The sequence below is a fragment of the Gymnoscopelus braueri genome, assembly GCF_963280865.1.
Source record: "Gymnoscopelus braueri genome assembly, chromosome: 8".
Taxonomy (NCBI): domain Eukaryota; kingdom Metazoa; phylum Chordata; class Actinopteri; order Myctophiformes; family Myctophidae; genus Gymnoscopelus; species Gymnoscopelus braueri.
The window spans coordinates 13660162-13683905 of NC_137609.1; the positions used below are offsets into that span (position 1 = coordinate 13660162).

At 39.3% G+C, this 23744-nt stretch overlaps 1 protein-coding gene across 1 annotated transcript in view; it reads left to right on the forward strand.

Moving 5' to 3' along the window:
• The window catches only part of gbe1a (glucan (1,4-alpha-), branching enzyme 1a), a 183382-nt gene that overhangs the window by 991 nt on the left and 158647 nt on the right, over window positions 1-23744 (forward strand). The window lies entirely within an intron of this gene.

The following is a 23744-nucleotide window of genomic DNA, read 5'->3' on the forward strand; positions in this document are numbered from 1 at the left end:
ACACTCTATAGCAATGAGTACTATCAGAATATAGAGCTATTTAACACTTATTTTAACGAATGCAAATCACTTACCCTACCTTAAGTACAGTTTTGAGTTATTTTGTTAACTTTCCTGGAGTATTTCCAAATTTCAGTACTTTTACTTCTACTCCACTACATCTCAGAGGCAAATATTGTATTACTCCACTACCATACCATTGATACTTTTACTCAAGTCAAAGTGGGAGTACTTCTTCCACTACTGTCTACTGGTGACCACCAAAACAGCAACATGCTGTTTCCACACACCACCAGCACACTGCTGTCACTTTGACATTGGTGAAGGTTATGAGTGCCGCAGGTGTCACGGTTCAACGCACTGCTCATAGGGCATAACAGCCTATAGCAGTGTTTCTCAAACTTTCTCATGCCAAGGACCCCCAAATTGATCCTTATTTGGCCGCCGACCCCCCCCCCCCCCCCATCTGAAAAAATATGTTGTACCAATGTTGTACCAATGTATTCAATGAATTGAAATTGATGGAAACAAGCCATAGCGCTTTCTTGAATTCATTCCTTAATTTTTAGCTTTAGCAGCAGAATTTGTATTAAACTGTACTTTCTGTGCTTGTTTTGCAAACTGTTAAAAGGATCCCTGGCTAATAAGCCTTATAAGCAGTAATACATTATAATTGCCCCTCTATAACTAAAATTTAAAATTTAAAACACCATAAATATAGGGACCGCTCCCTTCGCAAGTTCGTGATGTCATTTGTCCATGTGTGGTTCAGCCATAGAGTTAGGGTCCAGCCTTATGGAATGTATGTGCTAATAAAAAGTATTTAAAATATTGCTTTGATGCTCATATTAACCTTAGGAAGCATTACGTTGTTTTTTAGTTAGCACATGGATTCCATTTTGCATAGTTTTTTGGTTTTGTTTGTTATCTTTTCTATTAATATGATGGTGGATTCATGTTCATGTGTTTTTTCAGACATTTAACCACTTTAACTCTCTCTGTACGTGGTCTACTCTTTTTTCCCTCTGCACCAAATCTCTTTGCCGAAAATAGCTGATCTACAAGCCCACACCGCATGAGCAACACGTTGCAAGCTTGAAGATCTGCTATTTTCGGCCAATGTTCCCTGCTAAAATCAGGATGCTTGGGTTCAGGTGGATAATGTAAAAAATATAATAAAAAAGTTCCTATCACACAAAGATTTGGCGGCACCCCTGTAGTAACTCTGAGGACCCCCTTGGGGTCTCAGACCGCCTGTTGAATGGTCTTTTAGAGCAGCACAGCGTTTGGAGTAGGCAATTAGATAGACAGTTTTTCAGAGGTGATTGTAATTTAAAACAATGACTGATGGAAACCTGGCACGGTGACACAACCTCCTCGTGCTCGAATAGATGTTGTGATATGACGGCTGCGCTCCTTGACCAAAAATAAATACTCTCCTTCCACAGGGGAGGACTTGATTGAAGTTAATGAGTGATAATGTGGCTTGTAATTGAGGCCAGGCTAAGGTTAGGACAGAAATGGCCCTGGCTGTCACAGCCCTAATATCTTCATGTCACGGCCAATGATTAATAGGTGGTCGGTAATTTAAACCAGGGCATATATCACCAGATTCTAATTCACAGCTTTGATACAGATTAGTAAACTACATGTTATTCCTCTCTGTCTTTGTGGCTGCTGAATGAGAGCCTGTGTTGTGTGTTACATCATGGAGTCATAGACAGTGGAGTTGGATGGAGCTAGACTTTTCTTTTACTTTTTTTGCGATTTGTTTTAATGCCACTCACGTGGTAATAGTCCTTAGCCATGGATTGATTATGAGGATGGTATAGGTTATAGGCCTAGTTAGCAGTATGTGTGTACACACCTGTGCGAGGGTGTGCATGCCTTGTGTGTGTGCGTGTGTGTGCGTGCGTGGTATTATTTGAGCTTGTTAAGTCAGCATCTCCCACCTAAAGTCAATCTATGACAGCATGGGAGGGAGGGAGGGAGAGAGAGAGAGAGGGAGAGAGAGAGAGAGGGGGAGAGGGAGAGGGAGAGAGAGAGAGAGCGCTTGACAGCATGGTAAGGGGGGATAGAGAGAGAGAGGGGAAAGAGTGTGACAGCATGGTAAGGCAAAAGAGAGAGAGAGAGAGAGAGAGAGAGAGAGAGAAGATGTGTGTTTTAGTCAAGCATTGTCAGCACTAGTCCACCTTATCTGCCATCCGGGAGCTGATGCTATGCTTTTCTTAAGCATTATCGCAATGCATTCCCTCATGAATGTGAAATTTATGTATTTCTCAGTTTTGAAGAAACTTCTTGACAGTCGCACAAGTCACACAGGCACACATAAGTCACATAAACTCTCAACTAAAAGTGAAGAGAGAGTAAAAGAATCTCGGTTCAAAGCTAATTTTAAACTTATTCAGGCAGAAAGTCGGAAACAGATACTTTGTGGTTTTGTGATAAATCTACATTCTCTGTTTGTGTTTTGCATTTGCAGCCAGAGCTGTCTGCACAATGGTGATGTTAACATGCTGAATCCTACAGTGTATTCATGTGATTAACACATGATTTTAAATGTATATTGAGGTGGCCGAGCATGATCACAGTATCCTTAAACCAAGTATAAAAAAGTATCAAGTTTATATGAACAATTATGAAAAAGCCTGTTCAATAAATAAAGGCATACAACACAGTTGAGGAAGTTTCAAGAACATGGCCACCCCATTTTTCATTAGTTCTATTAGCCAGCTCTTTCAGCATTATAATTAATTATGTTTGATTAATTTATACATTTTACAAATCAATCAAACAAACAAACAATCAATCAATCAATCGACTGATTGACAACCATAACCAACCAGTTAATCCAGTGTGTAGCATAGAATGGACTATAGCATAGTTAAAATTGTCTTAATTTAATATTTTATATCACCTACGATCCCACCGCCCCCCCCCCCCAACACACACAACACATTAAAAATAACTTGCACACTTCCCACCTATCATCTTCCCTTCCTTTACTCATTATTCACTTGTCTTATGTTTTCTCTGATTTCATCACTCTCCAACTGCTTCCTCACTGCTTGGTTAAAGTCATGCCAAAACAAACAGACAATTATTAGCAGATAAAAACCATGAAGAGCAAGAGCTAGTTGCTTAATTCCTCCCCTGTGCCTTGTCATGCCCACCCCACGTCTGATTTATTGTTATTGACGGAGACATTACCGAGGCCATGTCATTTCTAGCTCTGATGAATTCCTTTGTCATGCATCTAATTTGTAGCGGGTATCATCGTTTCCTTTTGAATGACCATACACACTTGGCTGTGGGAAGTACAAACAATCCTCATCTGATTGATTGCTTATATCTGTCTTAACCCATTCAATCCGGGAACACACCTCTGTCTTTGGCTATTTAAAAATAGCAGATATACAAGCTAGCTTGTAGATCTGCTATTTTCTGAAAAATTGTGAAACATTTCTGCAAATCTTTGAATTTATATTTTTTACTTAAATCTTTGCTTCTGGGGATTCTACAAATGTCTTCTAAATCCTACCAGTTTTCTGAAAAAAACGTATGTTTCTATGTCAGTGGTCCCCAAACTTTTTCATGTCAAGGACCCCCAAAATGTATTTATGTACATCCAAATATGTATTTGGACGCGGACCCCCATCTCAAAATATTTTGTTCCAGGGACCCCCTGAAGCAAAGATTTGAGTTAAATTATTTTGCTTATAATATATATATATATATATATATATTAGATTTGCACCAATTTTCAAGATTTTTCAAAAATAGCAGATCTACAAGCTCATAGCGCAAGCACTCTGTGCCGCGCTATGAGCTTGTATATCTGCTATTTTTGAATAGCCCAAAGAAATCTTAAAATGACACACAGATGCGTTCCCGCCGGCCTTAATGGGTTAATGGTTTCCTGTCCTCCATCCCTAAACATTCCTGCCAAGGTATCTTGGCAACACGTCAATCCTCATCCAAAAAGCCACAAATAAGTCACGCGGATAGGCAGTGGGATGGAGCAGAAAGAGGCAAGAGAGGCGGGCAGAAATTCAATTAGCCGTGGTCGTATTTTCCTGGCGTCCGTGCGGCGAATATTTTAAAAAATGTTCACAAAAAAAGAAGAATAAAATAGGAATTTTCTCCCTCATTGTGGAGCTGAACAAATTTGTTTACATGTGTTGGTAATGTGGCTGGCTAGGTTCAGATGGCTCCTCTCCCATCCCAGATGCCTCTAACAAGAGGAAGAACTGTGTAGCGCAATGCCAAGCATAGAGCCATATGGAGGTAAATGGATGAACAGAATGTACCCCTCCCCTCCCCTCCCAATCCCACCTCACCCCTGCATGGTTCCATCCAAACTTCCAGGTTGCTGGGGATGGTAGTTAAACAAATGCAGAGGCAGTCACTCAAGCGTCGCGATCACTCCTCTTGCGCACCTCTTTCCCACGGCGGATAAATTCAGCCTCTTTCTGAATAGTCTCTGAGCATCTTCGGTTGAGCATCTTCCGGCCGTGTGTGGATGATGAAGCAGCGGGAAGCAATCTCTAACAGTTCCTCAAGCTGGCGCTTCTTTTTTTTTTGTTAACTTTTGATCTTTTAAATCTATGAAGGTTTGCAGCTTAAAGGTGTAGGCCTCGCGCCTCACCCCCGCAGGCCATCTGCCCGACTCTATTCAGCCTTCAGTATAATCATCTCTGATTCAGAACCTGATGCGAGAGAGTCCTCAGTGCGTGTGGGTGTGCAAGTCTTTTTTTCTCAATATATATTTATTTTTATGAATACAAACCAGCAAAACACATCACTTCAAATCACTTGCTATACTGCACCACAAATATAACAGAGAAATAAATAAATAATAGCAATAAAATATCGAAAAAGACAGAACTAATGTAATACATTCACGTATTACAATACACAATAATTTGCTGTCAAAATACTTTTGTCTTATATATTTTGTAACAGGACATTTGGGCTGTATGGTATATTTTTCAAGTATCAAACATGCAAGAAAGAAAACCTTATTTGACACAGGAACAGTACTCTTCCTCAGACCATGTTTTTCATAAGCACCATTTCCATTCTAGGGCCCTGTCCCAGGGGCCTGTGTTATCGAACAACTTTAAACAGGCTGTGAAAAAACAACAAACGTGAAAGACAACACTGCAATGTTATTGAGAAACATGGACTTGAATAAAACATGTGTTTTCCAGGCAGCATGCATAACTGGCTTTGACGTGATGAGAAACACTGCAGCTTTGCCTCGCTTCTAATTTCATTAAATGTTTAACCCATTAAGACCGGGAACGCATCGGTGTCATTTTAGATTTGAATATAGAACCATTATTTTATACTTTGGGCTATTCAAAAATAGCAGATATACAAGCTCATAGCGCGGCACCGAGTGCCGCGCTATGAGCTTGTAGATCTGCTATTTTTGAAAAATCTCGAACATTTGTGCAAATCTTTGAATATATATATTTTGAAAGCGAACATTTGTAACTCAAATCTTTGCTTCTGGGGGTCCCTGGAACAACATATTTTACAAATGGTCGCTTTTAAAAATAAATATTCAAAGATTTGCACCCATTTTCACGATTTTTCTAAAATAGCCGATCGACAAGCTCGTAGCGCGGCACCGAGTGCCGCGCTATGAGCTTGTATATCTGCTATTTTTGAATAGCCAAAGAAATATAAAAATGACACAGATGTGTTCCCGGATTGAATGGGTTAAATAAGCAGGCATTTCGTGCCCAGTCTACCTGCCTGGCAGTCGGGCGGTCAGAGCAAGGCTGCGTGGCAGATAAGGGGGGTGAAGGTCTGTGCTATTCATGAGCTTTGGTTGTTGTTAGCATGCATTGGACGTTAGAGAGAAGCTCTTTGTTTCTCTTCAGTGCTTTTCTGCACTGTAATTGTCCTTGCCGCGGTGTTGTTGACTGACAGTAGCTGTAGTAACATTTTACTTTTACATGTTGGGCATTGAGCTGAGGATGCTCTCTAATCCAGAAGGGCTTATGATGAGAGTTTCCGTATACCGGTTGAAAAGGTTTTTTGCTGATGAAAGTGTCACATGGGCGTGCGTTTTTGAAGAGGCTTGTCTGTTGTGAAGGTTGTTGTGAGACAGCTGTTTGGCCATCTTGTGATCGACAACTGTCGGCAATAGATAATAAAGATTTGTTGGACACATTGATTTTCTTACCTTTTCAAGTAGTAACAGAATATTTATTTGTAGGGTGAATGTGTTATTTATTTATTTATGTATTTATTTATTTATTCATAGATGCTTCCTACAACATATGCAAGGTGAAAAAAAATCTAACTTTTTCTGCATCTGGGTCTTGCAGGGTCAAAGAAAATTTCAAATGGATTGAGAGCACTCATTTTACAGCGCTCTTGGTATAGCCACAGAATTAATACAGAAACACCTCACAAGATGGGAGGGATTAGCCTAAGTGTTTTTAATTAGCTGAGTTAACCCATTAAGACCGGGAAAGAATCTCAGAAAGAATTTCTTTGGCTATTAAAAAAATAGCAGATATACAAGCTCATACAGTAGCTTATAGACCAATTATTTGTTTACCAACATTGAGACTGGATGCACAGGTGATTGTTTCATGCAATCAATTCTCAACCTGTTGTTTTGCAACCCCCTCTTCCTCTTCTTGTGTGTTGGCTGGTGAGGCGCGTCCTAGCGAGACCTGATAGAATGGGTTTCATTGCGCCCATACTGGTTCTTATCAGTGTGACGTCGTCTGTTAAGGGGTCTCTAGATCTGCTATTCTTTTTGAAAAATCGTGATTTATTTTGCAAATCTTGGAATATATATATATATATATATTTAAAGCGAACGTTTGTAAAATATTTAGTTCCCGGGTCCTCCAGGACACGATTTAAAAAAAAAATAGCAGATCTACAACCTCATAGCACGGCTCACTAAAGTGACACAGATGCGTTCCCGGATTGAATGGATTAATACCGCTCCGTTAATGTGCTTTTTTCCTGGCAGGATTTAGGTCCCACCCAGCCTCTAGAAGGCACAGTTAATAAATGCCACCAAATCCAAAACCTTGTGTGTGCCACTGGGACTGATCGTCTGCTGCATGACAATGACAATGCTGCATAATTAATTGTGTACGATCGCACAAGGTGATTACAGTTTACGCCCATTAATAGTCATGGCATGTGGGCACATGCAGTGACTATTACACAATAAGCACACTAAAGTTATAAATATTTAAGAATGCCATTTTTAAGACTTAACTCTCCCAACATTTGTGTTAGCGCGCGCGCGCGTGTGTGTGTGTAGGCTACAGTAGGTGCTTACATGCTTATGTGTGTCTACTATCTGCAGAGTGTGTGTTTGTGTGGGGGGGGGGGCATCAGTTGTGTCCCCTGCAGCTGCCTTCCAACTTATTGGTGTCAAACCAGAGAAAAGAGGGTGGAGATTGAATAAGACTCATATGAGAGAGAGAGAGAGAGAGAGAGAGAGAGAGAGAGAGAGAGATAAAGAGAGCAAGAGAGAGATGGGGCGGGGGGGGTAGTGCTGGTGGCTGTCCTTTTCATTTTTACAGTATACATATTCCGTATGTGTGGGGTGGGTTGGGGGGGGGGGGTGAAATAGATTAAAACAAGACTGGGTCAAAACTGTGGTTAGTGACAGCATCTTTTGTTTTCGGGACAAATGCTCAACGGAATTGGCTGCAACGCTCCTTACGCCACAGGGCGATCATGGAAGTTTTAGTATCACCCCAGACACTGGCTGTCTGCACTTCTTCTATCCTCCTGTGAGCCCTCGTGTCAAGCCAGACGCAAGTTGTGCTCTGCTCTGCTCACTACATCCCATAGCCTGGAGGGACAGTTGTCAGGCCAACAGAGGATAGACAAAATCACATACTGTAGCCTGGAGGGACAGACAACTGCTCTGCGACTGGTTAATCCTTTACTAGGCTAACCGGTCGACCAATGCTGTTTATAATTCATGAAGACTCCTTTCCTGAAGACTCCTTTCCTGCATGTACATGATCAGTGGCTATGGCTCATTAGAGAGAGCCCGACCGATACATCGGTGAGCCCGATGTATCGGTAATTTTGGACCCCGATGTCAATATCGGACATCGGTCATTATTTCCCCCGATGTTCCGATGTTTTTGTCATTAATATTTTCACTGATTGTGCAATTGCTGCGCAGCTGCGGTAAAGGTGTTTATATTTATTTGTGAAATCCACAAAGATTGCTCGTTTTTCTCAACAATCTCTCGATAATACTGAGTGAAATTACAGTTATCTACCACTACAATGCCTTCCAGAGAGACCTATGAGCTCAATTAATTAATAAATGATATGAATGACTCGACGCGAGGCTCGTTGTTAATTTATGGATCATGATGCAACGGTTAGGTATATATTTTTATGGGCAATTGGGCATAGGCTACTACAATCTTCTAAGCTACTTGTATATCGCTAAAGAAATATATATTAACGTCTCTCTGAGTGAGACGTTAATTTAACATCTCCACGCTGTTTCTGAGCGGAGGAGTGCTGCTTGGCAGTCGTACGGTGAATACCAAAACTCTCGCCCCAAAACACAGTCGCCCTAAAACACAGTCGCCCCGGGGTAAATCCGGCGGTATTCACAAACGTAACTTCAGTAAACTATGCCTAAACCTACCTAACCTTATTTCTAAACGTAACCCCAGTAAAACTATGTTCTAACCTTATCATCAAACAAATGCAAGAACCGTGGGTCCGCAAAAAATAATGTGGGTGAGCTGTTTTGGGGCGAGTTTCATTTACTTTCACGAAGGGATTCCTCTTACAACTTTGTAAAGCATTACCCTTACCTTGGGCCGTTCATTTTTTTTGTTGCGCTCAAAGCCTCAAGCCTGAGTGACTCGACGCTCAAGTTTTACAATCCCATAGTTTAGAATAGATCCTATAGTCCGAAGGGACAGTTGTGGGTTTTATTGGTTGTTGTTGGTTGTCGGGGCGATTTCACAACCAATCGATGGACGGGCTCTGCATGGGCACGTCTGTTGCAGGATGCGGTGACAGCATCGTGTCAATGTAATATGAAAACAAACTAAATCAATTGACCAAAACCCAAATCCAAAATTTAGAAGTGCACTACAACCCTTATCATTATGTATGAAAATGTTTTGAAAATAGCAGATCTGCAAGCTCACAAAGCACTGCATAGCAACATGTTGTGATCTGCTATTTTCAAGTAGCCGGTGGTGGAAAAAGTACTAAAATGTTTTACTTATGTAAAAGTATCAATACTGCAATATAGAAATACTCTGTTACGAGTAAAAGTCTTCAAAATGTACTTGAGTAAAAGTACAAAAGTATTGGCATCAAATTTCAATCAATTTCAAGTTCTCAAAGGTATAAAAATCTTTTTTCAAGGCTATTTTCAAATGGCCCTATATAGGGCTGAAGAGGTTAATTGTAATTTGTTTTGTAATAATAATCAAAATATTCAAAGTAACTAGTAACTAAAGTTTTCAAATAATTGTAGTGGAGTAAAAGTATAATATTTGCCTCTGAGATGTAGTGGAGTAGAAGTAAAAGTATTGGAAATACGTAGTACAAATACCTCAAAATTGTACTAAGTACAGTAATTTAGTAAATGTACTACTTTCCACCACTGCAAATAGCCAAAGTTTAAAAAGGGCTGAAGACTTGTGGTTAATGCATGTTTAGTAATAATATTAATAATTAAAATCTACAAAGTGACTAGTAACTAAAGTTTTCAAATAATTGTATTCATGTTTATTTGTAATAATGTGATTGCATTTTATTTAAATGTTCTCAATCTTGTATTCTTAACTTTAATGAAAAAACGTTTTTGAAATTTATTTTTTATTTTATTTAATTACAAAATATCGGTCAAAAACATCGGCAATCGGTGGTCCAGGACTCTCAAAATCGGTATCGGCAACGGACCCAAAAATCTGGCATCGGTCGGGCTCTAGCAATGGTACTGCCGTTCTGCCTCTCGTTTGGCAAGGAGGAGAGAGAATGTGTAAGGGGGTAAGGACGTATGTCAATGAGAGAGGAGAGTGAGGTGAAATGGGTTTAGGACATACGTCAGGGAGAGAGGAAACGAGGAGAATGAGGTGGAAGGGGGTAAGGACATACATCAGGGAGAGAGGAAAGGAGGGGAGTGAAGGTGGAAGGGGGTAAGCACATAGTGTACGCTAGGGAGAAAGGAAGGGGAGAAAAGAGGGCAGGGGTGGACTGAAGGAGGGGAGAGAAGAGGCTGAGTGGGAGAGGTGAGGTTCAGGGATGGGGGGTGGGGTGGTTGGGGGTTGAGAAAGTGATGATGTCTAATCATTGGAGAAAGGCAGTGATGATGTGCATGAGAGAGAGAGAGAGAGAGAGAGCACGAGAGAGTGAGTGTTGCATGAGGAAAAGAGAACGGGGAGAAAGGGAAAAGATCAGTACTCTTTCTTTCTTTCGTTCTCTCTCCACCTCAGGGCCATTAATTCACTTTCACATCGGCTACACCTGTAACGAGGGGTCTCAGCCTTCAAGCCTGTGTGTGTGTGTGTGCGTGTGTGTGCGTGTGCGTGTGCGTGTGTGTGTGTGTGTGTGTGTGTGTGTGTGTGTGTGTGTGTGTGTGTGTGTGTGTGTGTGTGTGTGTGTGTGTGTGTGGTTTCTATGAGAGAGTAAAGATAAAATAGAAGGGTTTCATCAGAGAGAGAGAGGGAGAGAAGGGGATTCTATTACAGAGTGAGAGAGAGAGAGCGAGCGTTATTCGCTTGTTTTTCATTGTTATCATTGTTTGGTCGTTTATTTCCTCATCTTCAGGTTACTGTACCGGAATGCTCGTCCTCGATCACGCTCGCTCCCATTTTTTGAGCGGACCGCTCGCCCTGCTTGAGCGGAACTCTCGCCCCCGGCGGCGGACCACTCGCCCCGCCGGTGCGGAACGCTCGCTTCAGACGGCGCTCCGTCTCAAGCGAACTTGAGCCACGAGAGGCACCGCCAAGCGAGCTCAGACGAGCGAGTCGCCGTGAAGAACGTGGCAAAGTCCGCTTCAGCCAATTGTAAATCATCGCCCATATATGGGCATGACCGTTTTTGTGCCCACATATGGAGCTGACTAATTTGGTTGCGCCTGGTGCGCCATGACGACACATTGAGGTTAGACAACACACTCCATATTTGGGCGTAGCTGCTTTGGGAACTCCTTATATGGTTATGGCTCAGTCATAGTGACATGAGCGTGACAACGTGATCCACCGGTTCCTGATCAGCCAGAATCGGTCAGAGGATGCATTATGCAAAGCATAAAAAGTTGTTCTTTCCAAAACCTTAGAAATTCTACAGGGTGGGCTGTTCCGTCATTTACCTGTTAGTAGTCAGCTCGTTAGCTGGCACAGTTTGTGCCAATGCCCCTATTTTTCCCATCAGCACACTGTTAACACATTTGTTTTGGCTGTACTGTCCGCTGAAACCCAAAGCCTTTGTTATACATGAAACGCCCAGGAGAATGGCCGTTTCTCGGACACTGAAAGCTACGCGCCTGGCTCTGGTGCCGCGTTTAACACGACACGTTCAACCACAAGTTGCTCAGGGCACTTGCTTTGCTGCCATTGGAATAGTAACTGAATCCCTAAAAGGGCCATCTCATATGCTTTATATAGCAAAACCCACAGCTGCATGACTCTGTGTTTGTAGTTGCAGCCCATTCTGTCTGAGGGATGATATGCCTTAAATAAATTGGCTACTCAGGATGTTTTGTTCTCGTGATCTTGTGAGGAATTCAGTAAAGAAGTACAGTAAGTAAGGCTTTTATTTGCTGCACATAGCACCTTTCAAAACAATAACATAAAAGTGATTTACCGTTATTAAACAATATTGGACCATTTTGCCAATTTCCTATCCCTTCTTGGCTGTCCTAACCTGAATTCATATCATCTTTGTTCACTCTCATGAACAAAGGCAAGGCAATTCCTAAGATGCCTATGAGATGGCTTTCTGTAAAGTGCGCGGTTACAAGTAATTGTGTTCAGTTGCTCCTGCCTGGAACGTACTTGGTAAAGAAAGACTGGCATTGCAGTTATGTTTGAACACAGAGGAGCAATGGGGTCTTCAGGCACTTACTATAACGCCAGATCCATTATAGCTAATGTGTCTAGAATACAACTGTACTTGGTAGGGAAGTGTACTGCCATATATTTAGAGTGGAAGACCATAGACTTCTGGAAGAAACTGCCTTTAGACAATTTGACCTCTAGCAAGATTCATTTTAAAACAAAAGGTCTAAAGATGGCTGCTGGAAAGTGTGCCTGTGCAAGCACACAGTACTCTGTTTTTTTACAATGCCAACTGTATTGTAACATCTAATGCCAAGGTTGCCATGTCATTTTGTACATCATGAGGACCACAATGGAAATAAGTCCTTCTTTGTTATTTACATTTTCACTTACTGTATTGTATGTGTTTTTTGGGTAACACTTGCTATACATCCCATGTCTATAATGCAATAAGCATACGTATAATGCCTTATGATCTGCTTATAACTCTCTATAATTGTAGTTATAAGAACTCACAAATACTCATAATGCTTTATAACAATAATCATGACACATTATATAGAAAGAGAATGTGGGGTCACACCATTGAAAGTAATAACTGAAAACCTCACAAGATGGCGCCACCTGTCCAAGAGGGGGTCGCTCTTTCTTGATAACGCATATATAATGACTTCAAGTATAGGTCAAGTATATATATGCAGTGTAATAATCTGTTTAACACTGTATAATTACAGGTATAAGTTATCATACGTACTCATAATGTAATCATAATACATTATACAGCCTATTATAATGAGTCATAAGGTCAAGTATTATAATAATTCATAATTACACATAATGTGGCTGCCTACGTGTAAAGCCAGAGGCATGATCCGTTAAGGATTCAAACCACCAACATTTTCTGCTGTGTCATAGCAATGTTTTCTTTTTTAATCGCTCAAGAACAAATGCTAACGCAAAGTGGACAGGCTTGCATTACGCTACGCTACTTTGTTAAACAGGCCAGACCTACTAGGTTGCATGTCATACAATACAATACAATACAATAAGACAACGTACAGCGTGTAACGAGCATTGAGTTGAATGCACACAGATGAAAGGCCACAGCAGCAATAGATGGGTTTCCGCGCGACGTCATCACAGAGCAGAGTGTGCATTCTGCGCATGCGGGAGGTAGAACGACCCGGAAGTGCCATTCACTCTATTGTTATTTTCGGGATTTAGATAGGCATAATGCTGCTATTATAGGCAGAATAGGCATAATGCTGCTATTATATACAGACAGATCCAACTTCCGACAAATCATTTTTATTGAGTAAAGAAGATATTACAAACTGCATCATTTAATCTACTTTCATTAAACCCGGTGAAGACCATTTATTTTATCAATGTACAGTGGCCAGAGATGCTGCGGGTAATAGCGCCCTCTACAGGCTCTTCCCTCCACTGCGCGCGCATCATCCTCAATGTTTACAAACGGGAAACCCATCTATAGACAACAAGAGTTTATTAGAGACAAATTATCGGAAATTAGCATGCACGAATAAACATGCACAGTGACAAGCGCTTTACTATAACCTAATATTTATTTGAGGAACCGTAAATATACGGGAATGTATGCATTTATTCAGAGAAATAAAACCAGTGGCACCAAAAATCACTATATTTTAAAGTTTCCCCTAAATTTCCCAAATGAGGACTTCTGGGGAGCTCATGTTTCTTTCAGGGGAGCCGACACTCTCTTTCACTACAAATACTGTTTGAATTTTGCAAGGTCATGGGAATTAGATGAGTGAATTTTAACTCGGCATGGATTTATAATTTCAAAGGAATGTGTTATGTCCTACTGTGTCACAATTGCAGTGCTGAATAGTGTGAGCTTGTAGCTTGAAAGTAGTGTAGCCTCAACATACCCAGAGGTAAAATGTGTCTTTTCTTTGGCTCTCATATCTTACTTACACATACTTTGTACTTTGAGCAGAACTTGCACAACAAGTGCATAGGGTGCATGACTTTGTTGCTGCTCTACGTTCCTGCCTATGCATATATAATTATGTATTTGCTATTTGTTCTGTGTACTGGATGCTGGATACACAGAAATTTGTTCTGTGTACTGGATGCTGGATACACAGAAGCAAAGCCTTAGCAAGGGTTAGTGTGAATGTGCTAGAGTGCATCCTTTAGATTATACTTTCCACCTGCTGTTGTTACTCAAGTTTCCATAGAAGCGGGTTTACAGATGCCATGAACAAACGCAAAACTTTCCTTACATTTACCACCACTACACACATGAAAAGATAGACTTTATATACCTACTAGGAGCCTTGTATAAACACACATTTTGACCCACTTAAACCCACATTCTTGTGAAGCTCTATAACTAAATAAAATCTAAATACAAAGTTGAACATGTAAGAAAAAAGGATCCAAAGACAACTGTTATTTGGCTACATGTTCTTAAACATCTTAAAGTATGTTCACATTGTTTGAACAGGTAAGAAATGTGAATAATAAGCTAAGCCAGGGGTCTTCAACAGGGTTTTTTTTTTTTACCTTAACCCCATCCCTTTTTCTGAGGTGAACTTTAGCCAAAAATAGCAGATCTACAAGCTCACAACGCCTCACGCTGCGAGGCATTGTGAGCTTGTAGATCGGCTATTTTTGGCCGAGAGGTATAGGTGTAGAGGGGAAAAAGAGAAGACGGAGCAGCTATCAATGTGGAGCATAATCGACAAACGGTAGCCGTTTTGTCAACAACGCGTCGGGTGCCCTCATAATTCACTGGAAGCCAAAATATTGTCAGACTTTTGACTTAAGGAAGCGGGAGGGTTTTCAATTCTTCCGTTTGTGTATTATCATTGCCATTGCTGGCTTCAGCAGTGGCCATGGTGAAATGGAAAGTAGTAGCCTAGTACAGACGCAATGCTACAGCGGTCTCTGTCTCCTCCAAACTCCTCTGCGGTGTGTGTGAGTTTGTCCTGTCGTCTTTTTTTTCCTCCCCCGTCGTAAGCACGCATGAGCGATGCACGGAAAAACACAACAGCAGCTCGAGTATATGGAAGTCCATAGGTCCCAAAAATTAAATAATAAATACCACAATGAAATAAATAATAACACAATGATATAAATACAAAATACAATTAAATAAATACAAAATACAATTAAATAAATAAATGTATTTATTTATTGTGTATTTTTTTATATATCATTGGGTTTTCTATTTATTTCTTTGTGGTTCTTATTTATTTCATTGTAACTTTTAATGTCAACCTATATATATTACATGATGCCACTTTTAGCTATTTAATCAAGTCCATTGGTCCAAAAATTAAAAAATAAATATCGCAATGAAATTAATAAAATCCACAATGATATAAATAAAAATACAAATAAATAAATAAAAAATACAATTAAATAAATAAATGTATTTATTTATTCTGTAATGTTTTTTATTTTATTGCGTTTTATATTTATTTCATTGTGACTTTTAATGTCAACCTATATATATTACATGTTGCCACTTTTAGCTATTTTCATAAGGTACATTGGTCCAAAAATGTTATAACAAATACCACAATGAAATATATAAAAAACATCATGATATAAATAAAAAATGCAAATAAATAAATAAATACATTTATTTATTTTTTAGTGTTTTTCATTTAATTGTGCTTTTTATTTATTTATTTTGGTATTTATTAAATGGGTTTTTTATTTCATGCTGTCTTTTCAAAAGAATGGCTTCCATTTACCCAATCATGGATTTCATGCTGTCTTTTCAAAAGAATGGCTTCCATTTACCCAATCATGGTTTGACATCGCCGTCTGTCAATCAACAGGAACGGGGGCGGGACCATAGGGTGGGACCTATTTGCTGATTGGGTAATCCCTGGCTCTGGATTACTTTGGTCTGTCTGTAAAACTGAAGCCAGCTCCGCCATTTTTAAATCCCACTGAATATCACTAGTGTTTTTATCTGTAGATAAAGTAGGCCTATTATAATCGATTTGTAGTAAAAGTTATGGCATATGTGAATGAGAATGACTTGAGGGATGTGATGTTTACTTTAGATTAGATAGTTGTTGTTTTTTTTCGCGGACCCCCCGAGGACCCCCCCGCGATTTCCTCCCTCACTAAAATGATAGCCTACTTACTTGTTAATGTTTTTTTCTTCACACTGATGAGAGAGAGAGAGAGAGAGAGAGAGAGAGAGAGAGAGAGAGAGAGAGAGAGAGAGAGAGAGAGAGAGAGAGAGAGAGAGAGAGAGAGAGAGAGAGAGAGAGAGAGAGAGAGAGAGAGAGGAGAGAGAGAGATGAGAGAGAGAGAGAGAGAGAAGAGAGATGAGAGAGAGAGAGAGAGAGAGAGAGAGAGAGAGAGATGAGAGAAGAGAGAGAGAGAGAGATAGAGAGAGAGAGAGAGAGAGAGAATAAGGTGTCAACGAGGTGGTCAGCAGTGTAAATGGCTCTTACAATTTAAATAAGGCTACAATGACCAGTTACAGATACACTTCATCCACCTGAAAGGTGCGAATAGTTGCTAAGCTACTATACTTTTTGGGAGGGATGTTCAGCAATAAAAAATGACAGTATCAGTATGCTCAGGTTTAAAAACGTGACAGTGCTTACAGACAAATTATATGCTTGGCTTGATTAATAAGCTAAATTGAAAAAAGAAAGAAAAAAAAACAGGACAACAATATCAGATATCCCCATCATGCAAGAATAAAGACAGTAAACTCAAATAGCATTCAATGTGGGTTAATAATGAAAAAATATGTAATCAGTTACTTCAACTTGATTATATGCAAGTATAAAGACCGTAAAACTATATATACATTGGGGGTGGTTAATAAGGAATAATACAAATGAATATTTGATGGGGCGCTGGGTCCGCGGAAGTTTAGGAGGGGGTCCTTTGGTCCTATAAGGATGGGGACCCTTGAGACCCTTGAGACACGTGATATAGGTATGTGTAAATATGTAGATAATTTGTTTACTTGATTGATCTCCTTTCCCCCTTGCACCCCCACCCCCTTCTTTTTCTTCCCTTTATTTTTTTCTATGGAAATAATATGATGGGAACTATGCACAAAAACAAATTTCACCCATTTTTTAAACCTGTGATGTGACAATAAAGCTGATTATCACGTACCTGAGATAAGATATAATGTCATGTAAGCAGAGACAAACAGTTCACACAAATTCCCACTGCAAATGAAAGAGGTGCCTCTTTTTCCAGTGTACAGATTGTCTATCAGTGATATATATTAATGTATTCGGCTGTTTGCTTGCTTACAACAATAATATCTATCTCTTCCTATGACATAGCTGTCCTGTGGTTGCAAAACAAACCACACTAGACCCCAGGGTTCTCACAGACATTACTAATTTACCCTCAGAAAATAAAACAATTATGTATAACAAAACATTTTAAAACATAAAATAAAGACAAAAACAAACCATATATATCTGGATACCCTCTGAACCTGCTTATTTTCTTTGGTTACCAACTTTTCATTTTATTTTTTAAAAAGCTTTTCAGAGGGGAGAGACATTACATCACATCACTATGTATGGGCAAACAGTTCACACAACATCACACACTATCATAAAAAAGCATATATTTTCAGTACATTGTACATAGATCAGTCAGTGATCATTAATGTATTCATGTACTCTATAGTTTGCCTGCTAGAAATAGGGACATTCTCTTCCTCTGATCTGGTGGTCATGTGATTGTAAAACAACCCAGACCGCTTCTTAACCCCTTCACCAGACCCCCGGGTTCGCATAGGCATTAAAGGAAAGGAACACCCACGATGTATATATAAAACAATATTTTTTAAATAATACAATTAAATGAAATGAAAACCAAAACAAATCATAATTATGTTGTTGGATACCCTCTAATTCTGCTTATGGAAAAAAAAACTGGGGAAAAAAGAAAATAAAGTAAAAACAAACATGCTTGAACCTCCTTATTGAACATTCAATTTAAAATGTTCATTCTCTGATACCGATATACAGGTGTTCAACCTGGAGTACAGATTTAACCTTCAGGGCCGCTGTAAGTAATGTTTAACACTGGCATTCTCTATCTCAAGGGTCCCCATCCTTATAGGACCAAAGGACCCCCTCCACAATTTTGTAAACTTCCGCGGACCCAGCGCCCCATCAAATATTCATTTGTATTCTTCCTTATTAACCACCCCCAATGTATATATAGTTTTACGGTCTTTATACTTGCATATAATCAAGTTGAAGTAACTGATTACATATTTTTTCATTATTAACCCACATTGAATGCTATTTGAGTTTACTGTCTTTATTCTTGCATGATGGGGATATCTGATATTGTTGTCCTGTAATCTGTTTTTTTATTTCTTTTTTCAATTTAGCTTATTAATCAAACCAAGCATATAATTTGTCTGTAAGCACTGTCACGTTTTTAAACCTGAGCATACTGATACTGTAATTTTTTTGGGTCATTTCTATTGCTGAACATCCCTCCCAAAAAGTATAGTAGCAACTATTCGCACCTTTCAGGTGGATGAAGTGTATCTGTAACTGGTCATTGTAATTGTAGCCTTATTTAAATTGTAAGAGCCATTTACACTGCTGACCACCTCGTTGACACCTTATTGTGGCAACTTCTCTCTCTCTCTCTCTCCCTCTCCCTCTCCCTCTCTCTCTCTCTCTCTCTCTCTCTCTCTCTCTCTCTCTCTCTGATCTATTTACTACAAATCGATTATAATAGGCCTACTTTATCTACAGATAAAAACACTAGTGATATTCAGTGGGATTTAAAAATGGCGGAGCTGGCTTCAGTTTTACAGACAGACCAAAGTAATCCAGAGCCAGGGATTACCCAATCAGCAAATAGGTCCCACCCTATGGTCCCGCCCCGTTCCTGTTGATTGACAGACGGCGATGTCAAACCATGATTGGGTAAATGGAAGCCATTCTTTTGAAAAGACAGCATGAAATCCATGATTGGGTAAATGGAAGCCATTCTTTTGAAAAGACAGCATGAAATAAAAAACCCATTTAATAAATACCAAAATAAATAAATAAAAAGCACAATTAAATGAAAAACACTAAAAAATAAATAAATGTATTTATTTATTTATTTGCATTTTTTATTTATATCATGATGTTTTTTATATATTTCATTGTGGTATTTGTTATAACATTTTTGGACCAATGTACCTTATGAAATAGCTAAAAGTGGCAACATGTAATATATATAGGTTGACATTAAAAGTCACAATGAAATAAATATAAAACGCAATAAAATAAAAAACATTACAGAATAAATAAATACATTTATTTATTTAATTGTATTTTTTATTTATTTATTTGTATTTTTATTTATATCATTGTGGATTTTATTAATTTCATTGCGATATTTATTTTTTAATTTTTGGACCAATGGACTTGATTAAATAGCTAAAAGTGGCATCATGTAATATATATAGGTTGACATTAAAAGTTACAATGAAATAAATAAGAACCACAAAGAAATAAATAGAAAACCCAATGATATATAAAAAAATACACAATAAATAAATACATTTATTTATTTAATTGTATTTTGTATTTATTTAATTGTATTTTGTATTTATATCATTGTGTTTATTATTTATTTCATTGTGGTATTTATTATTTAATTTTTGGACCTATGGACTTCCATACGAGTATGGCTTCACACGGACGTGCAATCGGATGTGCGCATGCGCGGGAGTATTATTTGTATTAACCCTTGAATCGCGATACAGCTTTTGATATCGATACACTGTATCGTACGTCATTTTCGGTTCGATTTCGATACGTATCGAGTATCGTGACACCCTTAGTTTGTAGATCTTCAATTTTTGCTAATATTCTCCAATTTTTGCCAAATGTTATGCATTATGACATGCCCAGAATAGGGATGCTCGGGTTCAAGTCGTTAAGCCTTGAGCAGATGTAATTTTAGAGTAAAAAAAGAAAGTGTGTGAACAGTACTTAATAAAACTACACAGACGTGTGCACAGGTGAATTCAGATCCTACATAGACCTTTATTAAGGTAGATTTGAATTTGCTCCTAACGGTTCAGTCCTGTTGAGAGTGTACGCTCTGTGATGCTATGGCCTACAGGACTTGTAAAGGCCGCTTTATTAGAATTCACAGCAACTAGTGTGTAAGATAGAATTTCTCCGACCTCATTTAGGAGCAGAGTTTTCCATTAGTCGAGTGTTGGTGCTGCTTGCTTAACCAAGGGGAAAATGGGTTTTTAAAACTGCCACTCCTGAATATTGTGTGTGTGTGTGTGTGTGTGTGTGTGTGTGTGTGTGTGTGTGTGTGTGTGTGTGTGTGTGTGTGTGTGTGTGTGTGTGTGTGTGTGTGTGTGTGTGTGTGTGTGTGTGTGTGTGTGTGTGTGTGTGTGTGTGTGTGTGTGTGTGTGATAGAGTCTTGTGTGCGTGCGTATGTGGACTTGCATGTGTATTGTACGCGCCCAGTGTGGGCGCAGACTCCTTGTGTTTGTGTTCATGCCTCTGTGTGCGCGAGTGAATGCACATGTTCTGAATGGAGTGTGTGTGGGTGTTCTGTACAACATAGAGCACCATTTCAACGTGGCACCTGTCTGATGGATTGGGTGCTGATGATAGGGGTCAGCAGGGAGGGGAGGGGGGTGCCACTCCAGCCTGGGTTTAGAACAGGCTTTTAAACGCCCTGTTGCAGTGTGGTTAATTTGTGGGGCTGGAGTAGACGGCAAACGGGGTGTGCCACCAAAAGGTCATTAGACCCCACATTAGAGAGAAAATGCTTTCCATCAAATGTGAGCGAAGTGATTTTCCCAGCACCAAACATCTATACTTTTTTTCCTGAAGTGGTTTGTTTAACCCGTAGGTCAGTGATTGCTGATCAACCCTATCCTGGGCTAGCTAGCCTATAGCCTTCCTAAACTAACTTAAGCACATGAACGTCAGCCTCCCTACCTTTTGGGCATGTCATAATAGAGCCTATGCGTGTGACATCATCGTATCCGGAAGTTATGCGGGAACGCCTATCGAGTGGCAAAAAAAAATTTTTCTGGCCTTGACAGTCCATACCTCCAAACAGAAAAGTCCTATCTGATTGTATTAAACGATGTTAAACTCACCAACATGGCAGCTGTACGGAAAGCTTGAATTATCCTCTTTCTATCTGCAAAGTTTTTGTTTCATAAAAATCCAGACATCTTATGAGCTACTTTTTGTCAATAAATTCTGTACAAGTATCAGAGTTTGGAAGCGCATGTTTTCAATAACCCAACGTCCTGCTGCGTCCTGCATTATGTGCAATTTAGAAACAGGTGGTAAGCAGGACCGTTGAGTGATTTCCAACGAGCACTTCCAAACTCCAACCCTCCATGCTCCTCAATGTTTTGCCACTCAGTCTAGATGAGGGGGGCGTGTCCCGATGGAAAAGTGACGCATGTGCATACTCTCTATTGGCGAACATACTGCAAAAAAATTGCCAACAATGTAATGTAACAATGCAAAAAGCAGATCTACAAACACAACACATCACAACGCATTGTGAGCTTGTAGATTGTTTTTTTTTGTAATTTGACACACAGTACAACGAAGTATCTAGGGTTTAAATGGCTAAAGGCCAAGCAAGGCTAATTTAGTTCAGGGTGGTAAAAGCAAATCATATGGAATTAATATCTAGTGCATATTATCTTTTCATAAACATTCTACCAAATTATGAGCAATTTCCTTTCATAAACACACCCACACAAACAGAACGTGCTTGTTGAAGCGAGTGCGACGCTGTTTAGGGCTAGCCTGAAGCGAAAGCACAGAAGAGTATCCCAGGAAGAATGAGAAAGGCGAAAGGCTGTCGAGGGGGGGGGGGGGGACAAACCCACACACTGAAACATGCTCATGAACACCCTTCAAGAGCATCATTTTGAGTCTTCAGTCTCCATGGAACAATTAGATTGTAAAGGCTGAATGCCTGTCAGCACTGAGGATTAATTAATGCTACTGTAGCCTATAAGCAGAGGACAAGGGATGAGTGGGTGCTAACAACACTATGATATAACTTAACAACAACAACTCCGACCATATTTGAAAGAGAGCGTATTGTGCCACTTCCCAATACAAAAAATTGAAAAAGGGGGAAAAAATAATGTCCTACGAAATGGTCAATTATTTTTCATAATTTTACACAGATAATAGATGCATTATATGGGAGACAATACAATTTTGAGGGGACAAATATGAATAAAATGTATTGTTGAATATATAATCCAGGGTCCAAAATGTAAAATTAAATAAAATAAAAATGAAAAATACGTTTTACCAACTAAAGACTTGGTCAAAACCTAGTACTGTATATGGCTTGATCATGTATGAAGTCTGCACAGACAAAAAGCTACAATTTCAATAACATTGATGGTGTGGGCTGTGATTCAAGATTTAATAATTTATTACCATTTCAATGAAACATTTATTTGAATTTGTCTTGGTGTGTGCTCGGTAGAGACAAAAATACACAAACATCGACATTGGCATAAAACATAAAAATACACCCAACAAATTAAATAAAACACAAGTGTCTGGTGCATTAAACACCCCACTAGGGGACACAATTAAGTTAAGTTCATGCCCTCAATTAATGATGAGGAATTGGGCCTGAGGCTCAGGATATGTGCTGTTATAGAACAGTATGTTTGGTTTTAATACTTCATAATGGGACAAAATGTGCATTGGCTGGATAAAAGGGGACACTCCATGATTATTTTCAGACCCATCCTTAGGATGCAGGCGTTATAAATATCACAGATGCTGGACAAATCTTTGAATGAATGATTTTTAATGCTGCTTTTACTACCTCATTAATCTCCCTCCTGTCATCATCGGCTGATCATTTATTTTCTTACAAGTGAATTGCTATCTCCACTTACTCTTTTACGCTTACGCTTACGCTTTTGCCAATATTTGTATGTACCATATCCACATATCCCTCTCCTTATTTTGGGATGTCCGGCATGTCCCTCAAGACATTTAAGAGCACTGAAGCTTACCACTACTTCTTGATCACAGTATGGGTAAGTGTCTGGCATTTTTCTTTTTTTCTTGGTCAGCCAATTGACTAACCATCTAACATTACATCTTCGTAAACCACATTATAATCTAGATAGCTTGCTAACTAACCTAGAATTCACTTCTTGTGTTCCAACTTGCATTTATGTAGTATGTGTGTTTAGATATACTGTAAACATAATGAGTGAGGAAAAAAATAATAAGAAAAACATTTATCAGAATAACCACAAAAAGGACTGTCATCAATTTGGGCCTGCATTTTGTAAAACAAATAAAGAAAAGGAAAAAGATTCTCTCTACATTAATATTTCATACGATCTCCCCCCAAAATGTTCTTTTTGATGGTTAAAGCTAGACTATGGTTTCATCAGAGGGCCAGAAGAGTCACTGCGTCAGTATTCTGTGAAGCAGCCAGAGCAGACAGACCTGCATCCATGATCAAAAGGATTTTCTATCCCATGCGCTTCTCGGTTCTCCACTGAGGCAACAAGGTACATAGATTATAGAACAGTTTAATAGGAAAGCTATGCATAGGCCTACGGTGCATCTCTAGAGAGGGTCATGCTAGACAATAATGCATATAGCAGGATTAATTTACATTGTCTGCATGCCACTGACTGCC